This window comes from Pelodiscus sinensis, chromosome 1 (genome assembly GCF_049634645.1).
Source record: "Pelodiscus sinensis isolate JC-2024 chromosome 1, ASM4963464v1, whole genome shotgun sequence".
NCBI classification, from domain to species: domain Eukaryota; kingdom Metazoa; phylum Chordata; order Testudines; family Trionychidae; genus Pelodiscus; species Pelodiscus sinensis.
In genome coordinates, this window is record NC_134711.1 from 313,097,953 (window position 1) to 313,123,144 (window position 25,192).

Below are 25,192 nucleotides of genomic sequence, written 5' to 3' on the forward strand. Positions count from 1 at the left end.
AACAACATACAGGACTATGTAGCACTTTAAAGACTAACAAGATGGTTTATTAGGTGATGAGCTTTCGTGGGCCAGACCCACTTCCTCAGATGAAATCTGAGATTTGATCTGAGGAAGTGGGTCTGGCCCACGAAAGCTCATCACCTAATAAACCATCTTGTTAGTCTTTAAAGTGCTACATAGTCCAGTATTTTGTTATAGCTAGACAAGCATTATGGAAAACTGGCATCTTTGGCATTGTCTGACAGTCCCAAAAGGTGAAGGTCAGATAGAACTAAACAGACTGAAATGCCACATCTCCCATAGGGTCATTCCTTACAGGCTGGGCTTAGGCTGTGGGTAGGAAATTTAAACAGCTTCTGTCTATAATGTACTGTGCTCATAGGAAACATTAACTACTTAGAAGACATAGTCTGTAGACTAAGATTTCCAAAGGAGTCTGTATTTCCATTTGAAAAAAAAATGTAGGGGTCCACTAACGAAAAAAGTTAGAAAACCATTGACGTAGGTCTGGAATACAGTCAAACATGCATTGTCAATGAGTTTACAAAAAACTCTAAACTCCAGTTTGAGAAGAAGCTATCCTGGTTGTGACACTCAGTAGCCTAAAGTAGCACCCTGGAACCCCGATATTCACCACTGTTGTATAATTGTGATTTGTACTAGGGAAGTAAAATCCGGTTTAATTAGTCAACCAGCTGAATGTAATGTTTAACCAGTTAACTGATTAAAGGGGGGATGGCAGGCTGGAGCCCCCCCACTGTGGATGGGCCGGGTCCCCCACCAATGGGCTGCTCCAGCTGGACTGGTGTGCCCCTTGTCTATGATGGGCCCCACAGCGGACAGGGAGCTGCTCCAGCCCCCTTCTGGTTATGCCCACCTGTTAAAAGTTGATACTTGCCAGTTAACTGGTTAACCATTCACATCCCTAATTTGTACAAAGTATACCTTGTGAGGTATCATTTATTAAAGTCTTAATCTGTTGAACACTAGTTTTCTGTTGGCTCATATGTGAGGGTATGAAGTAAAAATAGAACATAAGGCTGGACATACTGGGTCAAACCAGCGGTCTATCCATCTCAGTAGTTTGTCTGCCGACAGTAGCCAATACCAGATGCCCCAGAGGGAGGGAACACAACAGGTAATCCTCACGTGATCCCTCCCCTGTCACTCATTTCTGGAGAAACAGGCTAGGGACACCGTTCCTACCCATCCTGACTAATAGCCATTGATGGACCTAACCTCCATGAATCTATCTAGCTCTTTTTTGAACCCTGTTAAAGTTCTAGTCTTCACCACATCCTCTGGCAAGGAGTTCCACAGGTTGTGCGATGAGTGAAGAAAAGCTTCCTTTTGTTTGTTTTAAACCTACTGCCTATTAATTTAATGTGGTGACCCCTAGTTCTTATATTGTGGGAATAAGTAAACCACTTTTCCTTATTCACTTTTCCCATACCAGTCATGATTTTATAGACCTCTGTCATATCCCCCCTTAGTCTCTTCTAAGATGAAAAGTCCAAGTTTTTTTAATCTCTCTTCATATGGGATCCGTTCCAATCATTTTTGTTGCCCTTTTCTGCACCTTTTCCAATGCCAATATATCTTTTTTGAGACGAGGCAACCACATCTGTACGCAATATTCAAGATGTGGGCGTACCATGGTTTTATATAGAGGCAATAAGATATCCTTTGTCTTATTCTCTATCCCTTATTCCTAACCTTCTGTTTGCTTTTTTGATTGCTACTGCACACTAAGCGCATGTTTTCAGAGAACTACCCACAGTGACTCCAAGATCTCTCTCTTGAGTAGTTGTAGCTAAATTAGTTCCCATCATATTGTGTATATATAGTTGGCATTATGTTTTCCAATGTGCATTACTTTATATTTATCAACATGAAATTTAATTTGCCATTTTGTTGCCCAATCACTTAGTTTGGTGAGATCTTTTTGAAGCTCTTCACAGTCTGCTTTGGTCTTAACTATCTTGAGCAGTTTGGTATCATCTGCGAATTTTGCCACCTCACTTTTTACCCCGTTCTCTGATAATTTATAAATAAGTTGAATAGGATGGGTCCCAGGACAGACCTTTGGGAGACCTTACTAGTTCCCCCTCTGCACTCGGAAAACTTACCATTTATTCCTAACATTTATTTTCATTGCTGAGGGACCTTGTCAAAGGCTTTCTGGAAATCTAAGTACACTATATCCACTGGATGCCTCTTGTCCACATGTTTGTTGATCCTCTCAAAGAACTCTAGCAGTTTGGTAAGGCGTGATTTCTCTTTACAGAAACCATGTTGACTTTCCCCTAACAAATCATGTTCATCTATGTGTCTGACAATTTTATTCTTTACTATAGTATCAACTAATTTGCCTACTACTGACGTTAGACTTACCGGTCTGTAATTGCCAGAATCACCTCTAGAGCCCTTTTTAAATATTGGCATCATGTTAGCTATCTTCCAGTCATTAGCAACGGAAGCTGATTTAAAGACTAGGTTACAAACCACGGTTAATAGTTCCGCAATTTCCCATTTGAATTCTTTTAGAACTCTTGGGTGAATGCCATCTGGTCTTGGTGACGTGTTACTGTTAAGTTTATTAATTTATTCCAAAACCACCTCTAATGACACCTCAGTCTGGGACAATTCCTCGGATTTGTCACCTAAAAAGAGTGGCTCAGGTTTGGGAATTTCCCCAATATCCTTAGCCTTGAAGACTGAAACAAAGAATTCATTTAGCTTCTCTGCAATTACTTTATCATCTTTGAGTGATCCTTGAGAGCCCCACTGGTTGTTTATCCAGCTTCCTGCTTCTGACGTACTTAAAAAACATTTTGCTATTAATTTTTGAGTTTTTGGCTAGCTTTGGCAGGTTTTTAGAGGCTAGAATCCCTAAAATTCTTGACTCTCTGGTTCAGGAACATCCACGGTCTTGCAGGACTAGGGATATTGCTGGACCAGAGAGCCCCAGCTGGCCAGGTTTAGAAGTGGAGCCCAGGTTGGGCTGGCAGTGAGGAGAGACAGGCACTGCCAGCAGAGGGACAGGCACTGCCAGGAGTGCAGTCTCACCCTGGGCAGGGGCATAGCCCTGGCTGGGGCTGGTACTCAGGAGCAGGGCCAACAGCTGAGAAGAGGAGCCTTGACCTCTCTAGCCCAGCAAACTCCATGGTTTGGGGGCCGCTCAGGTCCCAAGAGTGCTGGAACAGGGAGATCCCACCTGTATTGCCATATGCATTATTGAACTATGTTGTGAGGATTGAAATGTCCACAGCTGGCCTTTCAGTTTAAGCAAAAGGGGGCCTGACAGCCTTAATTGCCCATCAAGAAAAGAATCCACTTTCCCAGAGACTCCTTAAAGAAGACATGTATGCAAACGAAACTGCTTGGCTAATGAGGGCTGCCTTACCCCTCCCCCGCCCCCGCTCCAGCACAGCAAGGATCTTGCTAGCAGCCGGAAGAAAGCAGAGTGATGACATCATTTGGCCTCTCTCCCCATCTCAACACTTGGGAAAACATTTGCAAGAAAAAGAACTTTAAAGTGAGGAAGTTTGGACCCAGGCAGAAATGTGGTCCAGAGTGTGTATGGAGGAATTGTAACCTGCGTGTACCGTTTGTTGGGGGGAGACATTGCTTGAATCAGATCTTGTTTAGTCTGTTAAAGTTTAGAATTTAGGCTACAGATTTATCTGTTTTCCTCCGGCAACCAAGTCTGATCTCTAATGCCTGTTCCTTACAATCATTTTAAATGGGTCATTCTGTAGTTAATAAGGCTACTTTACATCTTACCTAAAACAGCATACTTTGATACTGGGCTTGGGGGAATCTCAGCTCAGGTTACAAGGCTTGGTGCACGTCCACTTTCCTAGGCAGAAACGGTGAACTAAGTTATGAACGTACACTGGTCAGGTTTCTATCCAGAGCAAGATGGTACAGTTCTGAGGTCAAGACTGGGCAGTTGGCAAGGGAGTGAGGAGACTGGCTGGAGCCTCCTTGTTGATGGTACTTGAATGATCTTTCAGACATTCATAAAACTCTACACTGCAGCATTTTCCCGGAAAAACTACACTTATGTCAACACTGCTATTGCATTCTTTTGACAAAAAGTTGAAAGAACGGAGGGGGTTTTCCAACTCTGGTAAACCTCTTTCTACAAGGAAGAAGCCTTTTTCCAAAAGAGCGCCTCCAGAAAAAGGCATGTGTGCAGAAGAGGCTTTTAAAAAAAACAAAAAAAAAAAGAAAAGGCCTCCAGGAAATAACACAGGTGCCCAGTTGAACACTCGGTTCAAACTAATCACAACTCTATAGTTTCTGTCTCCTGCCAACTCTTAAAACTGCAGGAACCCTGGACAAGCCTTGTGGCAGGAAGCCGGCCCTGGGAGCAGCACCTGACCGCACGGCTCTCCCTGCCACAGGCATTGCCACCCATGGTCTAGCCACAAGACACCTGATACCCCTCTCTGGCCCTCACAGGGAGCACTATCAGGGCTCCCAGGACCTTTCCAGGGGTAACAAGCAGCGTGTGCCCTCCTGGTCCGGAGCAGAGATCCTGTCCCTCCTGGAGCTGTGGGGGAAGGAGGAGACCCTGCAGGATCTCTGCTCCCAGCGCCGAAACGCTGATATCGATGGGTGCATGGCTGAGGCCCTGGCGGACTGGGGATACCCCCTTCCCCTGGACCTTAGAACAGGTCCAGAGTAAAGTCAAAGAACTCCTCAAGGGCTATGCCTGGGCCAGGGAGTGCAGCTCTTGCTTCAGGGAAGGACCTCACTCCTTCCCCTATTACCAGGAGCTCCATCAGATCCTAGGGGGTGGGGAAACTTTTTCCCCACCCATAGTGGTGGACTCGGGGCTCGAAATGCCCATCGTCACCCGCCCAGAGCTCGCTGAGAAGGAGGAGGGACAGCAGGGACAGGATGAGGAGGACACGGCCAGCACCCCTTAATCTGGATGTGTCTCAGGTATCCTCTGATGGCGGGGAGGGTCATCAGGTGAATATTCTCAGTTTTTCACACACACAGGGCGGGGGAGGTGGGCGCAGAGGGGCTGGGTGCGATCGTTGCTCGGCCTGCTCAGCCTGGACATCGTGCTGCAGTTGGTGCACGTTCAGCACCAGTGTGTGCCACGCAGCCTCAGGAGGCAGCTCCGGAGCACCTGCATGGGAGTTAGTCTATGGAAGTTGGGCATTAATTAGAACACAACAGACATCAAATCCTCCAGCAAATAGGAATGCAAGGAAGAAACTTCCGGCATGCCTTCCTGGGGCTGTGCTCAGAGATCTGAAGGTGAAACATTAGCACTTGTACTGTAAAGACAGCATTTGCCCCTGAAAGTGCTGGGCGAAACTTGTCGCACCCTGCCAAATGGACCTATGCCCTGCCCAGGCAAAGTTGGTAGGGAATAGGGGGTCCCGCTGCTGCCTGACACAGTTCACTTAGGTCCAGAGGGATGGGGCCCACAGCAGGCCATCTGATCACTTGTGGAGTTAGACACTGTCAATATGAGTAAGAATATCAGAATCTGGCAGCAAGAAAGGGCATGTTACCACCCCAGTGTTCAGGCTCAAGAAGGACATAAAGATCTCCTGCCTCTAAGCATCCTGGCAGCTATGTCTTATCTCCAGCTTCTGTTTCCTAGGCAAGAGAAGAGAGAAGAGGATAGATGCTGATGGAGTGAGTGTATTGCTCTGGGCAGAGAACCAAGAGTCTTGCTGTCCTGGCTTTCCCGTCACCCTCTGCCCTAGTTCTTGTCACGCAGAGAGCAAGGCAGAAGCCCAGTGTGCAAACAATACAATATTTATTGGGGTTAGTTTCCAGTAAATATGTGTCCTGTAACTTTGACACCACAGAGCCATGTCTTTTCCAGTGTGCCCAGCAGGCATAATTATACCCGAAATGCATGCCCACAGTCTACGCCTTACAACTTATGAACGTGTTCGTTTTGGCGGCTGTCGGACTGGGGTCTTCATTTCCACCCCCACCTTTTTGTACCCCATGGGAGAGTTAAGGTGTGTAGTTGTACTCAGTCAGGGGCAGGCATTTCTCTGGTGTTTTAGTATTTTACTTCCCTCTCCCTCCTCAATCCTGCCTTGTCCCCCACAACTGGTTGCTTGACCTTGCGTTGAAATAAGGAACGGAGACCTTCTTCAAGTGTGTTCTCATATATTACAATCCTACCATGCCCGGTAACACTTTAACTGCTCTTATCTATTCCCATTATACTAACAAACTCCGGGGCAAGATATGTGTGGAGGGGGCCGGGTGCCTAGACCACAGGGTGAAAACACCAGGGGCCCTGTGAGACCTCGCTACTGTGACTAACATGAATGGAAGGTAAGACTGCCCCAAACTTACGTCAGTCAAAAAGTTTGAAATTGGCCCCTAACAAATAAATTGGCCAAAATCTGGAAGAGGTAGGCAACCAGCCTGCAGCCCCATCCCTCAGAGCCTCACAGAGTAGCGCTCTGGTGCTCTGGAGGTGATGCAAAAGGGTCTGGAGCACCACCCGCCGCCGCGGTTACTGTGGCAACTGTGGTAGCTGGGGCCCTTTGAATTACCGAGCCCAGGGGCAACTGGCCCCTTTCCCATCCATCAGTGGGCTTGGCCATCTTTGACCTAAAATACTTTTCTATATTTGGATGCTTTGTGAAAATCCAACCACGTATGTTCCAAAATATGAGCCGAGGATCTTAAGTGTAGGCTTTTGAAATTTTGGCCAATTTATTTGGGTATGGACCATTCTCAAACTCTTTGACCGAAGTATGTTTGGGGCAGTCTCATCCTCCGTTCATGTTAGTCAAAGTGAAGTGGAGCTAGGTCTCATGTGGCCCCCAGTGTTTTCATTGTGTGGGCTAGACCTGCTCTGAGCAGGCTCATGTGATGCTGTGGTAGAAATGTCCATGCCCGGGCTTCCGTAGAGATCTCACCTTTGCACATTAGTGATGCAGTTATCAAAGCGAGGCTTTTAGAGACAAACTGTCTCGTGAGGACAAGGACAGGTAGGTAATGGGTGTGCTGGGACGGCTGCACGTTGCACTAATTGTTAGAGCTGGCTGGGTATCGGAATTCCTGTTCTATGGGGAATTCTGAACTAAAAAAAAAATTGTTTAGAAAAATCCCGATTTCCCATGGGCTGAGTCTGCTGAAATGACATGTACAAAAAGCTAAAGCACCGCTGTGTCTATGCATTTTTTAAACATTTCAGCTCACTGGGGAGGGGATGTGTGTAGGGGGGTGGTAGTGGGAACTCACAGTTCACCAGGCAGCTTGAGCCTGAGACTTTGGGTACTGGGAATACCAGGGCTTCTGGGAGGCATAGGATCCCAGGCTAAGAAGTCCTTGTTCTGCAACAATTTGGGTAGCTGGAAGTCTAGGTTTTTCATGGTGACAATGAGCAGGGAAACTGGAGCGGGAAATAATTTTCTGCCTCCTTTTCCCTCCCCTCTTTCCACTCTCACTAAAAAATGAATTTTTCTAGAAGAAAATCATTTGAATAGAAAGTTCTCAACAACCAGCTGCACTAATCAGAATAATTAATTTCCTGATAATTTCCACTACATGCATCTGACGAAGTGGGTCTTTGCCCACGAAAGCTTATGCTCCTACACTTCAGTTAGTCTATAAGGTGCCACAGGACTCCTTGCCGCCTTTGCAGATTCAGACTAACACAGCTACCCCTCTGATACTAATCAGAATAGCGTTGCATTGCGTCTGTGTGTTACAGTATGTTGCTGCTCATCAGGCACTTTGGGGCAAGCGCTGACTTCTTGTGATATGTACGCACCCTGCTATATGCAAGAGGGCATCAACATTGGATTGGGTGTTAAGCACTAGGCTACTGCAAGACAAAAATTACAGAAAAGGCTAGCCCATGTTTCTCTAATAGGGTTGTAACCTATATTAGCCCTCATAGGCAAGAGCAACGTATGTTGTAAATTGGTTAAGCTGAAGTCAGGACTCACAAATCTGTTGGAACAGGATGACTCAGCTGGGGTAAATCAGCATGTGGTGTGGACAGGGTTCTGGGTTCCCATTTACGTGACTTTAGGCCTCTGTGTGTCATACCGGGTGTCACCTCAGTGGGGAGCAAGTGCTCCTCAGGTTCTGCCCCACTGTTCTGTCATCCGTAACTTCCCAGAGCAGCCTTTCCAAGGCAGCTCTTCCATCCTGAGCTGGGATAGAGGCGGGGCTGAGTGCAATGCTGCCCAGGACTCGGCTGCTTTTCCCTTTGCTGATAATTTGCAAAATCTTTTAGTTCAATCTCCTGAGTTTAGAAAGTAGATGCAGAGAAACACTGAGACAGGGAATAGCAAATCCCTTCCGTTTGGCTTGTTGTTTTCTAATGTATGTGACCTCTCTGGGTGGTTTAAGCGGTTTAGGTACTTTCTATAAAAGGGATCTTTTAATGACAAAACTAATGTGATTATCTTAGTGAGTGTGAGAGGGGTATTCAAGGCTTAAAGAAAATCTGTTAGAATAGCTGAATGTATCTGCTTAATCCTTTCTCTAATGTGGGGGGACAATGCGCTGGGAAGCAATTGAGCTTTCTTTCTTAGAGTAAATGCCTGGTCTCCAGAGGTAGGAACTGTTTGCAGCTTTTTAGAGCCTTACGTTTCACCTTCTAGAGAATACAAAGGCATTGGAGAGAGGGGGAGTGCTTTCACAGGCCAAGTGTGGAGGCTGCTTTGGGCTAATTCTGGCAAGCTGTTGAGCACCCTCAGTTCCCCTGGATTACATCAAGAAGAGAGGAAACTCAGCATCTCACAGGATACAGCCACTGTGGCTGAAGAAACCCTTGGAGTGTTCTTCCCCCCACATCAGGCAGAAGAAAATGTATTAACACTTTCAAAAAAGGAATATGTTTTTTATGCGTGTATGAAATCTGACCAGGGCAACTTGAATAGACGGATGGTTTTCTGTATGACAAAGTTGCCTCAGTAAAGCAGCATTTCCTGTCCCAGAATAATCATAGCTTCACATGTTTCCAAGAAGTGTCTGTGAACAGTAATACTGGGAAATGGAATTCTCCATGGCCCACGTTTTCTGAAGTGACCACTGATTTTTGAGTGCTTTGAGTTTCAGGTGCCCATCTTGAGAGGGACTGAGCACCCACAAATCCAGCTGATGTTATCAGGAGCTGTAGGTGCTTAGTGATATGAAATTGCAGTCTGTCTGAACCAGGAGGCATTCATTTGTAGTTGTTTGCCTTCATAATAGATGTAAACAACTTGGTCTCCACATAATTGGAGTTTCAGCTCTGTTTGAGTGACCACGTTCAGTCTAGAACTCTGCACAACACATGGAGACACGTAGAGATGAATAGTATAGTGCAAGTAAGTTCATCATTAGAGGACCTATGGAATTAAGAACCCAGGTGTCTCAAGGTGAGCACCCAAAATGGATACTCCTAAAGGACAATAAACTATTTAAAATCCTACATGCCTTAGGATATTTCACCCCGTGACCCTCAACTCACCACCTCGCCCTTAGGTTCCTCTACTGAAACACAGCTAACTCCATAAACTGCTGAGGCTACATGCGGGGAGTATGTGTGGGTTAACATTTGTAAAGAGACCAATATTCAAAGACCAATTACAAAGCACAAATGGGGTCAAAGTATGAATTTCTTTGAAGGGTGCAAAATAATTTATTAGACAGAGCTTTGGGAGCACCAGAAATATTAAGAATCTCTCCTATAGAATACTTGCACAGTCAGTAACAATTCCCAAAAAAGCCAAATCAGCCAAAAATAAATCATAATCTGGGAATGAAATGTTTTCTTTTTGAACACAGTTCTAAAAGCTCTGCTGGGAAAAAGATTACTGGTCCTGAAAGCGCTTGTTCTAGTCCTCTCTTACGGTGTGTTTCTAGCCTTGTCAGGATGCTAGTTATCGGACATTGAAAATGCCATCATTCTTATTATCTTCTTGTTCTCTCTCTCCAACTTCAGTTCTTACATATTCCCTGCATGTGACATCTTGCCAACTGCCAGAGCTAATGATTGGTGCTTTATACCAGTGGTTCTCAAACTTTTTGGTCCCCAGCACATCCCACTCAACGCAAACCTTCCCATGGCCCACCAGCCAACCACTCGTGGTGACAAAATAGGTGATGGAGGGGTGGGTGGGTGAGGTCTGGCTGGGAAGAAGGGTACAGGAGCCAGCGGGGGCTGGGGGGCCTGATCATCAGGTTGAGTGCAAGAGTGGGCTGGGGGTGGGGAGGCTGGCTGGGAGGGACAGGGCAGGAGCAGACTGTGGGTAGGGTGTCTGGGCATGAGTGATAGGGAGTTCTTATCTGGCTCATTTCCCTGCTGCTCCCTGGTACCACCCTCTGCTGCTCCCATTGGCTGGGATTCTGGCCAATGGGAGCAGTGGGGAAAGCCTCCAGGTAAGCCGTTTCCTGCAATGCTGTTCCCCCAGCCAGGGGAGAGGAAGTGGCGGCATGCAGAGCCCCTGCAAGCCAGATCCAGCCTGTGAGGTTTGGGGCTCCCCACCTGAAGCTAGCACTTCAGCCTTTTGGGGTGGGTGCAGGGCTGGAGCGTCAGCACGAGCTCCCCACTGCAGCAGGGTGATGCTGCGGGAGGAAATGTATGTTCATGTTAGATAACCACTAACCTCCTTGTCTAAGTGCTTGTGCAGGAGTCCGGGCACAGCTTCTAATATTTAGAAAGTCCTGTAAGAACCAAGCCTCCACATAAGCCAGCACTGGGAGGGCAGCAGGTAGGGCCTCATTCTCCCACCTTACAGTGCGTGTGTTCTGACAAATCTTTAAAAAAAAAAGAAGCAAGAACCCTTCTTATGTCCTTGTGGGGCTGCCGAGATGTTGGCACTAGAGTGGAGGAGTATTTCTGGTGCTGTATTTCTGCCCCTTGGAGCAGGTGGGTGGAGCCCTGTCCCTCTCCCTCAAGGGGCTGGCAAGCACATCTGAGTAGATGTGGGAATACCATGATTGGTTGCTAGGCCAACGGCAAGTTACTGCCCCTCGCCAGTCAGAGCAATGGGACCACTGCTTGTTGAAACTGTTCCTCTGGGCACAAGTTAGGCCAGAGGGAGTTAGTGTGAAATCACATTAATGCCTTAACACAGTGCTCCCAATACAAAAATGGGGTATTCATTTAACAGTGATAGAAAGTGAGGAAATCTGTTGAATCCTGAGCTGTTCCTTTGAGATTTCCTCTCTAAGCTCCCAGAAACAGGATGTTCCCATTTTACAGGTGGAGAACTAAAGCACAGAGAGACAAAGTGACTTGCCCACAGTTCTACAGGAGCAGTGTAGCAGAGCTGTGAACTGAGCTCAAATTTCCTGAGGCCTTTATCCATCTTTCTGGTCAGAGATCTGTACGTCTCTTTGAAAGTGCAGATTTGAAAATGGGTCTGCTTGACTTGCCCTCCAAGGCTGTGTCTACACTGCACCCCTTTTCCGGAAAATGGATGCAGATTGGACACTTTGGAACAGGCAAATCCGCGGGGGATTTAAATATCCCCCGCGGCATTTGCATTAACATGGCTGCCGCTTTTTTCCGGCTTGGGGATAAGCCGGAGAAAAGCGCCAGTCTAGACGTGATTCTCCGGAAAATAAGCCCTTTTCCGGAGGATCTCTTATTCCTTGAAAGCAGGAATAAGAGATCCTCCGGAAAAGGGTTTATTTTCCGGAGAATCACGTCTAGACTGGCGCTTTTCTCCGGCTTATCCCCAAGCCAGAAAAAAGCGGCAGCCATGTTAATGCAAATGCCGCGGAGAATATTTAAATCCCCCACGGATTTGCCTGTTCCAAAGTGTCCAATCTGCATCCATTTTCCGGAAAAGGGGTGCAGTGTAGACACAGCCCAAGATTGAAACACAACATCTTAGTGGAAATATGGGTACAAATCTAACAACGATGTTTCCCTACAGAGGAAAGTCTGAGGATTTTGATTTCTATTGTCAGGGCCTGTGACGGACCTGTCCCCTGCCATGCTTTATGAAATGGACTTATGGACAGAAATATATGTAACTCAAAGATGTTTGGGACAATTTGACTCATGTAACCTATTGATTTTAATGTCACAATCCACTGGATCTGTATATCTTTTTTTGGTGTATGTATCACTCTTCTATATTAAAGTTAGAGATACGGAGTATGGAATGGTTTATGTTTTTTAAATGTAAAAATGAATGCCAGCAAGTGTGTTTCCAATGTTGGGACACCTCAATAGCTGGGCAATCATAGCTACATCTACACTATGAGTTTTTCCGCAAGAGCCTATGCAAATGAAGCGCAGATTAGCATTTATTGCGCTTCATTTGCATACTCTCTTCCAATCCATTTTTGCGCTAGGGGTTTTTGTGCAAAAACAAGCAGTGTGGATGTTTCCTTTTTGCACAAAAAACCCTTTTTGTGCAAGATTGATATACCTCCTTTTTTGAGGCATAAGGACCTTGCGCAAAAAGGGGGTTTTGCGCATAACGGCCATGGTCATACTGCTTGTTTTTGTGCAAAAACCCCTAGCGCAAAAACAGATAGGAAGAGTGTATGCAAATGAAGCATGAGAGTGCTATCTGTGCTTCATTTGCATAGGTTCTTGCAGCAGAACTCGTAGTGTAGATGTAGCCCATATGTAAACAGCCTCTTTTGTCCTTTAAGACTTAGTAGTGGTTGGCCCTGGGAAGTCATGTGTCCTCCCTAACTGGTACAGACTGGCCAGGTAACTTCCCAGGTAAAAGTGGGAATCCATAAAACAATGGGAAGCTGAACAGGTTTTTGTCCTTGGCAAGCGTGACACACACAAGGGAAGGAACCAAAGACCCCAGGGAAAGGGAACTTCCCTGGTTTTGGAGGCTTACCTGGAATAAGAACAATTTTAGGGTGAGTTTGTAATGAGCTTGCACTGAGGTTTTAGTGTTAGAATTAGCTAAGCATTTTCTATTATTTAAAATTTGTAATCTACTTTGTTCTGCCTTTTCTCACTTATAACCTCTCAATCCCTACTGCTTGTACTTGATAAAATCACTTTTATTTACTATCAAGCCCAGTGTAAATAATTGTTACCTGGGGGAACAACCAGTGTGTACATTCCCCCTTTCATTGTTAAAGTGGGCTTCCCCAAATAATTCTTTGGGGATTTTGAGACCATTTGTGGAGTGGTATCCCAGGCAGGTGGGCCCAAAATTGCATTTTCCTTGGACCTGAAGAGTTTCAGTGTCTGTACTGCTTCTCAGGGGTAGGGGTGAGGGGCAGTGATCTCACCTCTGTGCCTTGGCTGTGGGAGACCAGCGAGCTGGCTCAGCAGTACAGGGTAGCGAGAAGCCCCTGAGAGCAGGAAGGTGAGTGGCAGTGGCCTTGTCAGCACCCTGGGAAATCCCCTCAAGGGGTCTTCTGTGACCTCACCCTGTCACAGGAACTTTCAAAAGCTCATACCCTTGTGAACCAACTTTAATGAGAGGGATGCTCTTACCTTTTCTCCTGAGAGAAAAGTCAGCATTCTCTGTGTAAACTAGACTAATAAATGTCAGGGCAGCAGGAGGTGAGTGCAATAAAATGAGAGAGCCTGAGTTATAGTGGTAACCTGCTGAATTCCTAGGTCACAAAGTAATTTACAGAGCAGCCCTAATGTCATTCAATAATTATTCAGACAGCCCAGGCCCCAGGGTGCACAGCTTCCTGCTGGTTATATTATTAATACCATCAACAAACAGCAGGATGTTGGTGTGAAGAAAAGAAACACAACACATGCCTCTGGGCTCAGGAACAAATGGAGACTGATATTACCAGGTTGTTTGTACCAGCTCCGAACAAGTAAAGAGAACACCAAAACCCTTTCCTGACAAGTCATTCAGCAATATCACCAACTCTCCCTTATGTCAACAGCGAAAATCACTCCCCTCAGTTTTCAGGGGAAGGGAAGGCAGGGGGGCAAGAAACCGGCATGTCAGTGTCTGTCCATTTATATCAAACCCTCTCTGCGATAGTCCCCATGGAGATGGTGAGGAGGGGGGGGGGGGAAGGAAGAATGGTTTCTAGGCACCCCAGAATAATTTAAATTAATATCCAATGAACAATGTAAACCTTTTCTTTGACGTGGCGTGGGAATAGGCAGTCACAACACTATAACTAGGTCAGCTGAAATGGAAGGTAATGTCAAACCTCAGGATTTGATCAGCACAGTATGTCAAGGTCCTGACCTCTGCTACCTCTGTCACTTGTTAAATTTCTCTTCTCTTCACCCTCCCCCCAGGTTAGAAAAAAAGTCTAGAAAATAGTGGCGGAAATTGCTTAAGAAATCTTTCTTTATAAATTGATCCTTGCTGGATGGCATTAATGTGTGTGTGCACAGTGAGTGACTCTTTCCTATATCAAATGTACTATTTATGGTACTCTCTCTCTCACACACACGTATGCTTATTATGCATATAGATACATGTGTGTGTATGAATGTCATGGTAGTGACCCTACAGTTAACATTTTAAACCTTGTTCCATTATAAGACTGATTTTGACCTGTCTTTCCTAGCCTGAAATTTTTTACATGCTTCCTGCCCAGGGGCGTTTATTGTTTAGATTAAGTTTGAGGTTAATTGACCTACGTTGTTTCTGAGTTAGGAGGTGAGGGACGAGTGCTGCTTTGCTCTTTTTTGAAAATTGCTCTGATTTAAATTTTTTTACCTAAGTAATTCCTATCTGAATACATTAGACTGGTGGTATTGGGAGATTAGCTACCCAGCTTTTTTTAATTGACATGTTTCAAGAGGACAGTTTGAGGTTTGACCAACATATGCCTAACTACCATGCGCTGAGTACTGGGGAGAGAGATGGAGGATATCAAACTATTGAGACATTCTTGGAAGGCTTTTACCAATCACCATGAAGTATTATAATTGAGATAGTCACCAAAAGAACAGAGACCAGATATGAGATATTGACTCAAGAGGGATGTAGCCTCAAATGCTATTTGAGGCTGTATTACAAAGCTGAACCAAGCAATAAGAAAAGAAGATAGTAACTTAGATGCAGCTTTCTGCCTTCAGAAAAGCAAGCTACTTAGGAGTCACGGATCAGGCAAAGAGCTTTCTACCATATTTGACTTTTGTGTTACTTAAGCTCTATTATGTTGTTTAATGCCAGTCTAGTGATGCTTTTCAGGAGATCAAGCTAGCCTTAGGCTATCACAAGCAGTGCTTCCCAGAGGACCCCGTATTGATATTTTAGTGGGTAACTTTTCTCTCTAATTAGATTTTGACAGTCGAGAGGTGACTTGATTACAGTGTACAAGTAACTTCACGGGGAGAAAATCCAAGCTACTAGAAGGCTCTTTAATCTAGTGGAGACAGGCACAGCAAGAACTGATGGCTGAAAGCAGAAGCCAGACAAATTCCAATTAGGAACAAGGCACACATTTTTTAACAGAGAGGGTGATTAACCACTGGAACAAACTACCAAGGAAAGTGGTGGATTCTCCATTTCTTGCTGTCTTCAAGTCAAGACTGGATACTTACCGGAAGACAGGTTTTAGTTAAATACAACTTACTGGGCTCAAGAGTGAGGCAACTATGTAATATTCTATGGCCTGGGAAAAACAGGAGGTCAGATTAGATGATGTAATTGGTCCTTTCTGGCCTTATAAGTCTATGAAATTGGGAATCTGTTTCGGTAAAATTATGCAGCAGGTTGAAGCTGACTAGCCTGAGGCCACATTTTCATTTGCCACACCAGAGATTGATCTTCTGACATTCGATTTAGTGGGTCTAGTTAAGACCTGCTAAATTGAATGCTGAGAATGGCTCCAGTCAGTGCCTGTACTCCTCAGTCATGAGGAGTAAGCATTTGCTCCCATTGGCCTCTCTCAGTGAAGACAGTGCCAAGCTCATCTTAAGATAAGCCAACACCAGTTATGTATTTTATATTGCTGAAGTTGTGTATCAGTCAGGGCTGTTCCCCACTCTGGTACTCCAAGTGCAGAAGGTGGGGGCCTGCAAGAGACCTTAAAAATACCTTGCCTCTATAGGCCCTGCTTACAAAAACTCTCAAGAGTCATAAATATACTGCCCCTGAGAGACAGGCTGCCACTGACAGGTGAATTAAATAAAACCCTGAAAACTAAGAAACACTTGAAATTCTTCCCAAGGGGTACCTGGAGCTTTTTTTCCACAAGAGAGCTTGAAAAAAGAAAAAAAAACCTCCTCCCCCAAAACAAACTGTGCCTCTGACAGCTGACCTCTCAGGCTAGGAAAGCACACCCACAGACCTCCTGTTACCTTCCAGGACACACGAATCAAATCATTGCCTTAAAAAAATGTGATTTTTATTATCAAAACAAAAAACTATACTTGATAAAGCATACTTGGTTGCTAGATGTTACAGAGTAACTAAATAAAGGACAGATCAAAACCACAAAGAATCACAGTCTCTTTGGGCTGTAGCTTAAATATGGTGAATAGAGGAGGGAAGCACATGGATTTCACACAGAGAAGTTTAACCAAACAGCAAAATAAAGAAAAATGAGCCTGATCACAACCAAATATACATTTTCCCTCTCCTCATGATCCATACTAATCTATACTTCAAGGCCCAATCCATTCCCATGCCCAATATTTCTTGTAGGTATAGTAATTCTGTTTGATTATTTCATCTTGCTTCCTCCAGCTGCTAACTTAGAACTCCCACAAAGAGAGCAGGCAGCAGCTATATAGTTATAATTTAAGTTTCAGCACTGTGTCCCATTGGTTCTTCTGGCTCCCCGCCAACACTCTAAGCTACCCAAGTTTAACCCGTTAGTCACTGAGTGCTGACCAGTACTTCTCCTATCCATCAAAGTACCTTAACCCAACCTTCCAGGTCCAGGTCTAGTGTAGACCTGGCCTAAGACACTGGGTAGTAGTGTGGCATGCAGTGCTAGCAACCAATACATTTAGATTTTCTTTCTCTTCTCTGGGTATTTGATATATGCATGGTACATAGTGAGGGTACCTGGGCTTGCTAAGTCCTATTATTTTTATGCCAGGTTGTCCTCATAATATTTGCCAGCTAGTTAATCATGGCAAGTTGCTGTAGTAAGAGCTGGGCTCAAGAACAGATGGACTGATCCTTGATGTCCCTGATCTAGAGGATGTAGTTGGGAAAAAATAGCCATCCACATTATCAGTGCTGTTTTGGCTGGATTCCAGACCATGTTATTGTAGTAGCTGTGTTTGTCCCGGGATAATAGAGAGGCAAGGTGAGTGAGATAATACCCTTTATTGGACCCACTTTGGTTGGTGAGAGAGACACGGTTGTGTGTAGTTCAAAGGCTTGGCTCTCTTGCCCACAGAAGTGAGTCTAGTAAAAGAGATTTCCTCACACACTGGGACTCTCTTTGGCTGGATTTTTCACATGTCAGGGACAATGTGCCCTCGCAATGGTGATGGGAACTAGGGTATGTCTAGACTACAGGCTTTTGTTGACAGAGGCTTTGTTGACAGATACTGTTGACAAAGCTTCTGTCGACAAAGAGTGTCTAGAATACATCCAGTTCTGTTGACAAAGCAAGCCGCTTTGTCGACATGAGAGTGTAGACGCAAAGGACAGTGTAGATGCAATAACTCCTTCTGACAACAAAGTTCTGTTGACAAAAGGCGTTATTCCTTGTAGAATGAGGTTTACCGCCGTCGACAAAACTGCCGAGTTCTGTCGACGTTATGTCGACAGAACTCAGCGGTAGTGTAGACGCAGGTATAGTTTTGTCGACAAAAGTCCTCTTTTGTCGACAAAACCCTGTAGTCTAGACACACCCTTGGAGATAAAATTCAGGTCACTTCAAGTAGAAATCAGAAGGTGGATCATTTTGGTGCAGAAGCATTTCTGCTCTCGTTGCGCACTCAATCCAGCAAGGATGTGAATAGGCCTATTGGCCACAGCGTGACTCATTCACTTAAGTACTTAGCTGGATAGGGCTCGATTGAGCATGGTCTGAAAGTCTCCAACCTTGCCAGGAAAGTTATACCTTCTTGCTGCTCAGGAAGCAAATTGCGCAGGGCTGCTCTTGTTTTCCAGTGTTCTTGGCTACCACATGGGGATTCTTCACTACTTTTCTTTTGGGCCATGCCAGGAAGCCCTTTGAATGACTCTAGGATGTGATTGGCCACCATCTTTTGTGGGCTAGGCTTGTGGTAGGGGCTTGTTGAAGGCTGCTATTGTGACTGAAGCACAGGGCTGGTACCTGGAGAATGAATATTTGGGAGATGTGAGCTGGAGAATACCAAAGAGATTGCTGCCCCAGAGGGGACTGGCACATGGCAGGAGTGATGCTCAGTGCCAGTGATCTGAGAGCCTCACCTAAGAGCACTGAAGGACATGATTGCATCAGGTGGAGGGGTGTTTAAACACAGCAGCTTGACCCTCCATTGTGTTGTGGTGGATGAAAGTTCTCAACCTGTTACTGGCCTCTTTTAAATTTTTGGCCAACAGTTTCTTCCTGTGCCAAGTTTCCCCAGAAACCAGCCCTATGTTGCACAATTCCGCCGTCCCCCTCCTCCATCTTAGTTTGATCCTGCACCCGGAGGCTGTGGCAGAGCCCAGTGCCTGAGTATTTAGGGAGGAACAGAGACAGGATTTCAGAGACTGCTCTCTGCTCACACCACCTTTCCTTCTGTTTTAATTTCCATACATTCACTTGGAGCTTCGGGACACTATAAAGGCTCCTTTGCCTCATTACTACTTGGCCTGGGCTGTGGTGACTCACTGAGCTTCTCATGGCATAATCACAAGGTTGTGGGTGTTACTGAATGCTGCCAGTGGAGAGTGCATTTTTAACATGCGCAGCAGGCAGACTGGCAGAGCACAGATCGGACAGCTACTTACCCAGGCACCAGGGGCTCGGAGAAGCACAGGATTAGATACTCAGTGAATCCGTCCTCTGACTCACAGCTTGGAACTTGGAACTGGTGTCACCCAAAACATACTCCAAATGCCCTGGCTGCCTTTCTCTCCAGAAACAACGGACAGCAACTGTACTTTTATCTATGTTGTTTTTCTTCCCTGTGAGATCTGGAGAGAAAGGGAGAGAGCTGCATTATTCTGACATTATCACTGTCACTGCCTAAGCCCAGGATCACTGAAATACTTTTATTCTCTCTTTTGTGTTTATGCACAGATGTTGTGGATGATATTTCCTGAATTCCACTGAAAAATAAAGAGTGTTTTATCAGTATTCCCCAAGTGTCCAATACAAATGCAAATCAGCTGAGGGTGGTAAATGTGGTTTGGGTTTTTTATTGGTTGCCCAGCGGCAACTAGCTGATCTTTTCTCGCTTCTCCCTTTTCTCTCCATTTCCTTTAACCGATGTGTTTGAAGTGAGCTCCCTCAAGGTTCTGAAATGTTCTCCCTCTCCAAACTTTTTTTTCTCTCTCTATGGTCAATGCATTTGTTTAAGGTTGTTTGTTTATTAACCCTTTAAATGCCTGTGCAGGGCATTTTGTGCCAGTTTGGAATTTTTTAAAAGAATTCTTGAATGAGAACATAATTCCAAAGAAGACCTATTTGCATTTGATATTATGGGCTCCATTGCCTAACTTCTTTACAGAATTTACCTCCTTAGTGGAATCAAAAGAACTTCCTGGCCAAAAAGACAGCTCTTGTCACCATGCGAAGAACCAAGTTCTGAAAAGGAGGTTGTTTCTGATTGGATTTACTGTTTTGAATGTGTGAAAGCTTCTCCAGTTAAAAAACAACTGGAAGAGCAGAATCCTGGACAAGAGCAGACTTGGATGCTTAAAATTAGGCTCCTAAATCCATAATTAGGGAATTAAATACATGGCTCAGTTTTTCAAAGATGCTGAGCTCTCACTGGGATCAAGGGAAGTTATAAGTGTTCAACACCTTTGTAAATTAGGCTTTTTTGTATGGAGGTTCCTAGGCCCTGTGGCAGCTATATCTGTATTACTTTTCATGCCCATAGTAGATGTTGGTGCCTAATTTAAGCAGCCAGGTTTGAAAGCGGTTGAATTTTTACTCTGTTTTGACATTTCTTCTTTTGGAATTTTCACATTTTCCCATGCACCCCAATTTACAACTTTTCTACATTGCCAGTTCCCCATTGTTTTTGTTTTGTTTTGCTTTAAGAAATGATTTGTAGTTACATTTGAAGTCTCTAGTAGGACAAACACGCAGGTGATGTCACACATATAAATAGATCATTACAATGAAAGAACAAAATTTAAAAAACCCACACACATAGTGACCTTAATTGGCATCATTCCCTTTTAACTGCTCAGGGTTTTTCTAGGTGAACAGTGAGTATGCAGCAAGCTGAGTTAGAAATCTACCTTGTACTAGCACTACTGCTGTGTTCTCAAGGTTTTAAAGGGAGAAGTGACTTGCCCTATATCACCAGGCAGACTAATGGCAGACCTGGGACTAGAATCCTGCTCTATCCAAGTGGTCAATTGTTCAAAATACATCCTCCCCTTTAGGCACTCCTAAGCCCTCTCTTAGCAGATATTTCCCCTAACAGACTTGTATTTCAAAGCCAAAAACTATCCAGAGCAGATTACCAGCACTTCAGTGACAATAGTGTCTGCATAGCTTGTTTTGTTGCTGAGGCAAAACAGTGCTTTGAGAATAGTGTCACACAGAGGCTAATGGTATGGTTCTGTATTAGCAAACCCAGAAATGAAGCAGTTAAATGCCCTACTGGGGAAGAGGAAATTTCTTGTAAAAATTCAGAATCTCATTAAACAATGCACCCTTTTATTTTTCAGCCTTGGAATCAAGCCTGACTGCCCGTGTAAACAAAGAAAGGAAAGAATCACTGAACCAACCCAACACATAAAAATGCGACCATGTCTGTCTTTGAAGGTCTCTTTATGTTGTTTGGAAAACTTAGGATTATAGGGGGGTTTTGAAGGTTTTTTTTTTTTTTAAGAAAAAGAGGAATGGGAGTTAAGGGAAACTTTCTCTTAAACGGAGCAGAAGTCATTAATTAAGTATCCCATTCATTCTTCTGGCACCGGCTCATCAATCAGATTTCTTATTAGCATTCTGATGACCTGTATGACCCCCAGTCTCTGTACTGTCTGCATGACGAAACAGAAGATCAGACCACACACCAAACGGAGGATTATTCTACAGGTTTCCTTGCTCGGGGATGATGACTCATGTTGTTTTTATGGGCTGGGGCATTTTAATAAGCAGGCTAGTAGAGGAGCCATTGCAGGTATTTCAGAATCAGAAACATTTCTGTGATTTACAGATGTATAAACTGCTCTAGTCGCAGCATGAAGAAATGTAAGAGATTGAGCTGGTGAGGTCCTGAGCATCAGGAACTGAGCACCACTGAGGTCAAGTGAGAGGCACAACACAATCCCTTCTGGGGAATCTATGAATAAAAACTTTGTTCCATCACAGTGCTGCAAGAACAATCCTCTTGGACCTGGGTGATCTCCATAGGGTCAGAGATGCTGGCTTTAGGCCAGCTTGAATATGGGTAAAGAGAAGTATGACAAGCCCAAGGCTGTACAGAAAGTCAGCAGCAAAGTTGGGAGTAGGACTGGGGTGTGTTGGCACCTAGTCCGGTGCTCTAACCACTAGTTAACTTCCTTGTCGGAAACTTGATTAGCTCCTGAAAAATGCTTGTAGGCCCTCCAAAATGGGCCTAGTTTTAGGGTCATTGGGCTGGATTATAAGTACCACAGAGGTAGCAATCTGCTTAGTCTCCCTTTCTTAGATTATTACAGCCACAAAGGATAAAATATTTCCAAATCTGCCTTATTAAAAGAGTATTTACTTGTAAAGCATGTCAGGGAATAATAATAATGGTAATGACAGTGCTATAAGTACCCATTGTGCTTACCAGTCAGTTCAACGACAACAGAGCCCTGCTCGCCCCAGGAGCTTACCCTATAAATAAGACACCACACAGCAAGGTTTGGCACTAAACAAAAGGCAGGGAAAGGCGTTTGTTATGGCAGCTGGAGGGATACATCAGTGAACGATGATGAGATGCTCCCAAGTACATTTTGAAACACTTTACACAGAAGTTCATTTTATAGATGAACAAATCAAGGGCGAATGACTCTGTGTGTGTGTGTGTGTGTGTGTGTGTGTGTGTGTGTGTGTGTGTGTGTGTGTGTGTGTGTGTGTGTGTGTGTGTGTGGTTTTCGTGATGACAGAAACAAGACAATGAACATTCAGTATGTGTGGCTGAATCTGAGGCTTTGGGTGAGCACCGAGCAGCTGGAAAATGAGCAGGGACTTGTGGACCAGATTAGGGAACCTTCATGGTGAGTTTAAAAGAACAAACCAAGTATGCTATCATGATTACTGTTTATTAGAGCTGAGCAATATTTTTGTTTGTTTCTCAAAAAATGGCTTATTAAAAATGAAAGCTTTGTAATGTATTTGAATTTTTGAAGGGTTTTTAAAAATCAAAACCAAAAGGCTTTGTTGTTCCTTTGTTTCCTTTTCATTCATTTTTTCTTTTTCTACTTTTTTTTTCAGATATAAATGGGAAAAAAAACAGGGGAGGAAAAAAGGAAAAAAAAAACCAACCCAGAAAAAGTGGTTAAAAGGACAGTGAAACTTTTTGAAATTAGTTCTTTCTGAACACATTGAAACTTGTGAATTTTGTTTACTTTTTGACCAGCTCTAATCATTAAAGATGTTAAATCCAGCAAGTGCTGCTTAGCCACCTAACACTTCAGCATGCGGTTTAGTGCATTTATCCTCACAACAGTGCTTCGAGACAGGACAGTGCCATCATCCTGATTGTACAGATGAGGAACGGGGTTACACTCTCCCTTCAACTTCCATTACTCCTGCTAGAAGCAGGACTACTAGCACTGATGGGAGTGCCCTCTCAGTTCAAATTAGCGTGTCTTCACTAGACCCGCTAATTCGAGCCCTGAAAGATCGACTGCAGCTGCTTCAATCTTACCTGTAGTGTAGACATGGCCGAAGTGATTAGTTCAAGGTCTCACAGAAAGTCTGGGGCTGGGAGGGAATTAGAGCCTATGAGTTCTTCTCAGTTTCAGGCTGGCATTCTAACCACTGGACCATCCTTTCTCCTTGGCTACGTCTCCACTGGTATGATTTTAATGCTTTTAATGGAAAAGTTTTCTGTTAAAAGCATTTTCGGAAAAGAGCGTCTAGATTGGCACGGACGCTTTTCCGCAAAAGCACTTTTTGCGGAAAAGCGTCCGTGGCCAATCTAGACACGCTTTTGCGCAAAAAAGCCCCGATCACCATTTTCACGATCGGGGCTTTTTTGCGCAAAACAAATCTCAGCTATCTACACTGGCCCTGTTGCGCAAAAGTTTTGTGCAAAAGGGACTTTTGCCCGAACGGGAGCACATAGTATTTCCGCGAAAAGCACTGATTTCAGACTTTTCAGTCAGGAAGTCAGTGCTTTTGTGGAAATTCAAGTGGCCAGTGTAGACAGCTGGCAAGCTTTTCCAGAAAAGCGGCTGATTTTCTGGAAAAACTGGCCAGTCTAGACACAGCCATTGTGCTTTTAGAGAGGGAGACCTTGTCCCTGCCATGCACGTACACAATCTATCCCCTTTTTGTTGCTCATTCCCAAATTCTGGCAAACCTGCCCATCCTGGCTAATAGCCATAAACTTATCTAATTCTCTTTTGAACCCTGTTATAGTCTTAGCCTTCACAATGTACTCTTGCAAGGAGTTCCACAGGTTGTGTGAAGAAATTCTTCATTTTGTTTGTTTTAAACCTGCTGCCTATTAATTTCATTTGGTTAACTCTAGTGCTTGTATTATGGGAAGGAGTCAATAACACTTCCTTATTTACTTTCCCCACATCATTCAAGGTTTTATAAACCTCTTTCATCTCCCCCCTTAATCATCTCTTTTCCAAGCTAAAAAAGCCCCAGGCTGCTTATGCTGTCCCTATAGGAACAATGACTAAGGAGAAGTGTCTGGGGGAAGAAGGATCCTAGACCTACAGATGCAGGAAGTGCGTACATAGTGAGGAGTGTGTCAGGCTATTTGTGGTGCTGCAACGGAGTATAACCAAAGCAAATGGGTGGGGAAATGAGAGTGTGCAGATGAAACCCCATTCCTGGTTATTCAGTCCCTAGATCTGCCCAATGGGACCCCACTTTCAGCTGGTTCTTTCTATGCCCCCACCCTGGGGTCAGAATTGGAGTCAGAGGGCCCATGTTCACTTGAAGGGCTGTTATGGGTGGAATTGCAATGGAACAGGGAACACGGGGAATTAAGTTGGAAGCAACCCATCCACAGGGTCAGAGCAGCCTGTCTTAGCATCTGTCTATTTATTTTAATCTGCTTAGGTTTAAGTACCCATTCTCCAGATACTTAATGATGCTCTGTCTCACCTCCCCCCCTTCCTTTTTCCTTTTTTTCTTTTTCTCACCCTTCTCCTTCCCCTCTCCTGTTTATTTTGAGTTTTCATATTCCCTGCTCATAACTCCGGTCATCTGAAGAAGTGGGCTGTGCCCACGAAAGCTCATGATACCATCTACATGTTTTGTTAGTCTATAAAGTACTACCAGACCATTCGTTGTTTTTTTTCTGTAACAGACTAACTCGGCTATTCCCTTGAAGCTCCTGAACATGCAAGGCACTGCATTCACCTCTTCAAGGTAACCTTAATTCAGCATCAGGCTTTGCTAATGAAACAGAAGCCAGCCCAGTGACACCAACTCAGGGAAGTGCCAGAGCCAGGAAGGGGTAGGGAGATGCCTGCATTCCTAAGGCTGATGCAGGAAATTTCTAGACTTTCATGAGGATTAGTGTATCCAAATTAATGCATTATATTATTTGCATAAGAACGGTGATACTGTGTCAGACCAATGGTCCATCCAGCCCAGTATCCTGTCTGCCGACAGTGCCAGATGCCCCAAAGGGAGGGAATACAACAGGTAATACTCACGTGATCCCTCCCCTATCACTCATTTCCAGAGAAACAGAGGCTAGGGACACCATTCCTACCCATCCTGGCCAATAGCCATTGATGGACCTAACCTCCATGAATCTATCTAGCTCTGGGTATGTCTACACTACCCCGCTAGTTCGAACTAGCGGGGTAATGTAGGCATACCGCACTTGCAAATGAAGCCCGGCATTTGAATTTCCCGGGCTTCATTTGCATAAGCGGGGCTCCACCATTTTTAAATCCCCGCTTGTTCGAACCCTGTGCCACGCGGCTACACGCGGCACGAACTAGGTAGTTCGAACTAGGCTTCCTAGTTCGAACTACCGTTACTCCTC

General features: G+C 44.7%; 1 long non-coding RNA gene across 3 annotated transcripts in view; it reads right to left on the bottom strand.

Moving 5' to 3' along the window:
- LOC112547328 (uncharacterized) overlaps positions 1 to 25,192 on the bottom strand; it is a 46,546-nt gene that overhangs the window by 9,401 nt on the left and 11,953 nt on the right. For 2 of the 3 annotated variants that reach the window (XR_003091046.2, XR_012900781.1), the window contains exon 2: positions 18,807 to 18,992. This is a non-coding gene — a long non-coding RNA (uncharacterized LOC112547328). Of the gene's footprint in view, positions 1 to 3,789; positions 3,866 to 18,806; positions 18,993 to 25,192 lie in introns of all 3 variants that reach the window. The other variant, XR_012900783.1, reaches the window with a different exon arrangement.